Raw genomic sequence first — 7,350 nt, 5'->3', positions numbered from 1 at the left:
CTTTTTGAATCTACATTTTTAGTATCAATATTGTTAAAAGATCAAATTATTTTCTCATTTTGATTTTGTCCGTCTTACTTCTTATGAAATTGTTTGTGTAATTATTTTTTGCTTTCCTCCTTTTGTTAAGATTATTACTAATTGTTTAATGTTAAATTTCTTAATTAGTCTTTTTTTTAGCTTTGGGTTAATTGATTATGTGTTGAGAATTTAAAAAAAAACATATAGTCTATATTTCAATGATGGGCCATCTTTGCACATGTAACACCCCAATTTTGGGACGTCACGGAACGTTAGAAAATTTTTGCGTTTCGCGGAAAAAGAAATAAACATTGAAAATGTTCTAATTTAAAACTTTTAATTTAAAAGTAAATAGGTAATCCAAATGTTAACTTGAAATAATAATATTAATAAATAAACAAGTTCCAACTAAATACTAGAAATTAAAAGAAAATTTCATAGTCTTCACTGTTTGATTTAAATCAACAAAATAAACCATAAATCCCCGAGTCCACTCCATCCTTTCCGATATCTACTTCGAGTCAGAAATATCTGCATTACCGTCTGCTCCCGTATAACACACACGTTATACGATCATCGCACAGGCAACAAACATACAAACAAACAAATAGGGGTAAGCTAACCATAAACAATGATATTCATAAAAGAAATTCATAAATAAAACATGTCCAATAATACTCAGCGTCTCATTCAAGTAACACGAAACATTATAGTCGCATTTCATCCTTGATCTGAACACAAACCCCAAATCCAAACAATCAATACTAAACCAAACATAGCATCACATTCATCTAAAATCTTCATTAAATTCCCCCGAGAGTTTTCAAGCAAAGCAAAATACTCTCAATATGACACACATGAAAATTTCATATTGCCAACAAAATATACACCATCTCATCATGCTTGAAAATTAAGGTCTCCCAACCAAATCATATTCATATATCACCCCTGTATATAATCACATACCAAAAATCAAATACAAGAGCAAGAAAATTAACACGTCAATTAATACTCCTAACGCATTCAAAACCCTTCAAAGAAAAATAATCAATATATAACTTACCGTACTTGCCATTTTTAAACCCGCTGCCCCTTTTCATTTCACGCATGACAACAAGAGAAAAACTAATGATTTTGTATCCTTTAATCACGTGAAAAATGAATCCAAAAGAGCAAAGAAGAAAATTATGGCACGGTCTGTACTAACTTCTGCACCACTTTTTTTTAAGGAAACCCTCTCTCAAAAGTCACATTCATGGGTTAAAAAAATAAAAAAGACAAAATCAAACCGTGGCCTCTCCCAATTACCTCCCCACGGTTTGACCATATTTGAAGCATGTAGTATGAAACAAAGTCAAATAAAATAATATGTATAACAATTGAAAAATGTTGCACCCCTTTTACTTTTACGTGAAAAGATATGAAAATGAAGAAAGAGAAAAACAAAGGAAAAGAGAAGTAATTGACATTAGGTGAGAGAATAAAAGCAAAGAAAAAGAAAATCTAATGCATGAACCCATTCATTTACACGAAAGAGAGGATAGAAAAGTTACTCCTGCTGTAGCGTGGCAAATGAGGAAACAAAACTGTGTTATGCATTTGCATGGTCTACCGTCACATGTAGTTGAACTTTAAGAAAAGAGAAATGTAATTATATATGTGGACCCCACTAACATGCGAAATAATAAGGCAAAAGCTAACCTTATACTAACCAAAACTACTGCAACATGAAAATGGAAAACTATCCCCTTGGACCCACAAAAAAATATTAGTTAAAAGAATTTGCTTCCAAAAATTGAACCTGACGCTGGTGCAATGATGAGAGAAAAGAATCCCAAAATAACTCTTCATTAAATATTTAAAATAGAACCACACCATAAAACCTTTGGCAACCAAGGGCAGCGTAACAACCAACAGATGAAACGAAAACCGAATTAAAGTCATCAATAAGAAGAAAAGACTGCAACAAAACAAACACGGCTGCACCACGGAATGAACCGAGAAAAGAAAACAAACCATGGGTTTCAAATAACTCCCAAATCATGCAGACCATGGGTACCCCTTCCAACGAAAAATGGTCCTCACATTTACTAATAACACCACCATACGCGTAACATGCAACATCAACATTGAGTGTGTGAAACAAAACCAACACGACACAACACGCCAAGAACACGTATAGCATACATTTGGCCGCAAGGAAACACCAAAAGAAAGAACCCAAAACTGCACAAGAACGCGAGAAACCACCACAGAACCCCAAATTAATACCCATGCATACTTCACCAATAACATGCATTACAAATCAAATGTAAAACGGAACAGAAACAAGATCAGCTCAAAATACACAGAAAGAAAAGTTAACTTCCCCTACACATGCATGCTTTTCCCATTCCATCATCAAACAAACAACAAGAAAAACAATAGAAGAAAACAAGGTTGGCTTCCCCTACCTCTCTAGATGATTCCTCTTCTCTACCACAGCCATTGGAAACTCTAACTTGCACCCTTTCTCTCTTTTCCTTCTCCCGTCCTACCCCTTTTTCTTAAAGAAAACTTTTAGGGTTTAGCTTTATCTAATCCCACCTAATAATTCTGTTATGATTTTCCCAGTTTAAATTATTTCACTGGCCCATTTTATTTTTCTTATCTTTTAACTCCAAAAGATAAAAACCAAAATAGAAAGATAAAACATAAAAGAAAAATAAGCACATATGAAAAATAAATTGGCTGCAGACTACAGTGTGCTTGAACCCAATATTTCCGCATGCTGCATGCTTGGAAACCACAACCCTATTCACTCTCCATGGGTCCCACTCCTTTCAAGGAGATGAAAAATTGAATTTAAAAAGACAACATTAAGGCCCTTTCCGTCCGCAAGGTTCGAACCCCTGCACCTGCTCATCTATGCACGGAACTCCCACCACTAGGCTACATGCCATCACATGATATTATGTACATTATAAGATTTAAAGCCCTTAAACTCTACTAACCTTAATTCCTTAAATCACTTAAATAATTATTATAAACACCACAATAACTTAAATCACTCAAATAATAATTATTTTCTATTTCATAATTTAATAACCTAATTAAATTAAATGAATCAACAATATTAATCTAACCATTAATTTTCTTTCTATATGTTTTCCTTTAATCTAATTTTTCCCGGGTCTTACATTCTCCCCAACTTTAAAAATTTTCGTCCTCGAAAATTGTCTATTCAGAAAATAAAACATCTTGCATACTTAAATTTTTTTTTTTTTTACAATCACATGATGAAATAAAAATCTCATATCAAAACGATTTGTACACCTAAACATTCACTACAAATATAAAATAGAAAACCTCATAGTTCTTAACAAAATATTCTTACCCAAGAAAACAAAATAATCTAACATACAACTTTTCTTTTCTTTCCACACATAGCTTTATACCTTATTCATTTTCACAATATAAACTTATAATTCATAAATAACAAAATTATTTAGAATCCATACCATTATTAAACTTTATCAAAACAAAGCAACCACCAAATAATTATATGTCAACATGAAATTTTTACATACCTTTAACACAAATAATCTTATAGAGAAAAACAACCATATTGTGATATCATGCAACATTATATTACCCACACATAAAATTCACCTTGCCTGAATCCACATATGTATCACTCATCAAAGATTACTACTTGAAACATGTTCCCAAAACCAAAACATGCAATCCACAACATATTACCACCAAGTAATATCCAACAGTATGTCATTCTCTCATAACCAACCATTCTACCTTTCCTGCGCACCAACGCCTCTTGGAAAGGCCATTCTCCTGCTTTTCCTTAAGACTTACAAGTAACAACCCTTGTCTGTTCACCAAAACCCGACAAGAGAACAACACCTACCTGCTCACCAAAACCCGGTAAAAGTGTTGTTTTCCTTAGGACTTATAAGCAACCACCCTTGCCTGTTCACCAAAACCCAGCAAGAGCACAACCCTTACCTGTTCACCAAAACCCGGTAAGAGCGCTGCTTTCCCTAAAACTCACACACAACAACCCTCGCCTGTTCACCAAAACCCGGCAAGAGCGCTGTAACTAAGCTTAGGCCAAAGACTTACGGTAGAACAAAACCCCCTTTTACCCGACTCACCAAAGTCCTATGGGTAAAAGTACAACCTGGTTTTACAGATATGAGAGAATCCATACTACACATCACACACTCAAGCATAACATGCTTCATCAACATAACATTTACCAAATTGAACATTTCACCACCAACATGTATTATACAAACATCACAAAACCCTTCAAAGAAAAATAATCAATATATAACTTACCGTACTTGCCATTTTTAAACCCGCTGCCCCTTTTCATTTCACGCATGACAACAAGAGAAAAACTAATGATTTTGTATCCTTTAATCACGTGAAAAACGAATCCAAAAGAGCAAAGAAGAAAATTATGGCACGGTCTGTACTAACTTCTGCACCACTTTTTTTTAAGGAAACCCTCTCTCAAAAGTCACATTCATGGGTTAAAAAAAATAAAAAAGACAAAATCAAACCGTGGCCTCTCCCAATTACCTCCCCACGGTTTGACCATATTTGAAGCATGTAGTATGAAACAAAGTCAAATAAAATAATATGTATAACAATTGAAAAATGTTGCACCCCTTTTACTTTTACGTGAAAAGATATGAAAATGAAGAAAGAGAAAAACAAAGGAAAAGAGAAGTAATTGACATTAGGTGAGAGAATAAAAGCAAAGAAAAAGAAAATCTAATGCATGAACCCATTCATTTACACGAAAGAGAGGATAGAAAAGTTACTCCTGCTGTAGCGTGGCAAATGAGGAAACAAAACTGTGTTATGCATTTGCATGGTCTACCGTCACATGTAGTTGAACTTTAAGAAAAGAGAAATGTAATTATATATGTGGACCCCACTAACATGCGAAATAATAAGGCAAAAGCTAACCTTATACTAACCAAAACTACTGCAACATGAAAATGGAAAACTATCCCCTTGGACCCACAAAAAAATATTAGTTAAAAGAATTTGCTTCCAAAAATTGAACCTGACGCTGGTGCAATGATGAGAGAAAAGAATCCCAAAATAACTCTTCATTAAATATTTAAAATAGAACCACACCATAAAACCTTTGGCAACCAAGGGCAGCGTAACAACCAACAGATGAAACGAAAACCGAATTAAAGTCATCAATAAGAAGAAAAGACTGCAACAAAACAAACACGGCTGCACCACGAAATGAACCGAGAAAAGAAAACAAACCATGGGTTTCAAATAACTCCCAAATCATGCAGACCATGGGTACCCCTTCCAACGAAAAATGGTCCTCACATTTACTAATAACACCACCATACGCGTAACATGTAACATCAACATTGAGTGTGTGAAACAAAACCAACACGACACAACACGCCAAGAACACGTATAGCATACATTTGGCCGCAAGGAAACACCAAAAGAAAGAACCCAAAACTGCACAAGAACGCGAGAAACCACCACAGAACCCCAAATTAATACCCATGCATACTTCACCAATAACATGCATTACGAATCAAGTGTAAAACGGAACAGAAACAAGATCAGCTCAAAATACACAGAAAGAAAAGTTAACTTCCCCTACACATGCATGCTTTTCCCATTCCATCATCAAACAAACAACAAGAAAAACAATAGAAGAAAACAAGGTTGGCTTCCCCTACCTCTCTAGATGATTCCTCTTCTCTACCACAGCCACTGGAAACTCTAACTTGCACCCTTTCTCTCTTTTCCTTCTCCCGTCCTACCCCTTTTTCTTGAAGAAAACTTTTAGGGTTTAGCTTTATCTAATCCCACCTAATAATTCTGTTATGATTTTCCCAGTTTAAATTATTTCACTGGCCCATTTTATTTTTCTTATCTTTTAACTCCAAAAGATAAAAACCAAAATAGAAAGATAAAACATAAAAGAAAAATAAGCACATATGAAAAATAAATTGGCTGCAGACTACAGTGTGCTTGAACCCAATATTTCCGCAAGCTGCATGCTTGGAAACCACAACCCTATTCACTCTCCATGGGTCCCACTCCTTTCAAGGAGATGAAAAATTGAATTTAAAAAGACAACATTAAGGCCCTTTCCGTCCGCAAGGTTCGAAACCCTGCACCTGCTCATCTATGCACGGAACTCCCACCACTAGGCTACATGCCATCACATGATATTATGTACATTATAAGATTTAAAGCCCTTAAACTCTACTAACCTTAATTCCTTAAATCACTTAAATAATTATTATAAACACCACAATAACTTAAATCACTCAAATAATAATTATTTTCTATTTCATAATTTAATAACCTAATTAAATTAAATGAATCAACAATATTAATCTAACCATTAATTTTCTTTCTATATGTTTTCCTTTAATCTAATTTTTCCCGGGTCTTACAGCACACATATGAAAGTATCCTCCCTTCATAATCTAATGAAGAAAATATAGTTAATACCATAAAATTCCACTCTTTTTTGTTGTAATTGAATACGCACATGAACGACTTTTTGAATCTACATTGTTAGTATCAATGTTGTTAAACAATCAAATTATTTTCCCATTTTGATTTTGTCTGTCATACTTCTTATGAAATTGTTTGTGTAATTATTTTGTGTTTTGCTCCTTCTGTGAAGATTATTACTAATTGTTTAATGTCAAATTTCTTAATTAGTCTTTTTTTTTAGCTTTAGGTTAATTGATTATGTGTTGAGAATTTTATGAAGTTGTCAATACTAAAGAAAACATATAGCCTATATTTCAATGATGGGCCTTTTGATGCACAGATATGAAAGTATCCACTCTTCCTAATCTAATGAAGAAACAATAGTTAATACCACTAAATTCCACTTTTTTTTTTTTTGTGACTGGATATGCACATGAATGACTTTTTGAAGCTACATTTTTAGTATCAATATTGTTAAAAGATGAAATTATTTTCTCATTTTGATTTTGTTCGTCTTACTTCTTATGAAATTGTTTGTCTAAATATTTTGTGTTTTCCTCCTTCTGTGAAGATTATTACTAATTGTTTAATGTCAAATTTCTTAATTAGTCTTTTTTTTAGCTTTGGGTTAATTGATTATGTGTTGAGAATTTTAAAAAAAACATATAGTCTATATTTCAATGATGGGCCATCTCTGCACAGATATGAAAGTATCCTCTCTTCATAATCTAATGAAGAAACAATGGTTAATACCACAAAATTCCACTCTTTTTTGTTGTAATTGAATACGCACATGAACGACTTTTTGAATCTACATTGTTAGTATCA

At 33.4% G+C, this 7,350-nt stretch overlaps 1 long non-coding RNA gene across 1 annotated transcript; it reads right to left on the bottom strand.

Annotated features, from left to right (window-relative positions):
* Positions 1 to 388: 388 nt before the first annotated feature.
* Positions 389 to 5,828, bottom strand: LOC146882358 (uncharacterized). The gene is made up of 2 exons (XR_014985007.1): positions 5,751 to 5,828; positions 389 to 564 (listed from the first exon to the last, which is right to left on the bottom strand). It is a non-coding gene; the product is annotated as an uncharacterized LOC146882358 (long non-coding RNA).
* Positions 5,829 to 7,350: the final 1,522 nt, after the last annotated feature.

The sequence above is a fragment of the Vigna unguiculata genome, chromosome 10 (genome assembly GCF_037176805.1).
Source record: "Vigna unguiculata cultivar grain cowpea cultivar isolate G323 ecotype 2 chromosome 10, ASM3717680v1, whole genome shotgun sequence".
Lineage (NCBI taxonomy): Eukaryota > Viridiplantae > Streptophyta > Magnoliopsida > Fabales > Fabaceae > Vigna > Vigna unguiculata.
The sequence above is the reverse complement of the archived record's forward strand: the minus strand, read 5'-3'. Positions and strand labels throughout refer to the sequence as shown.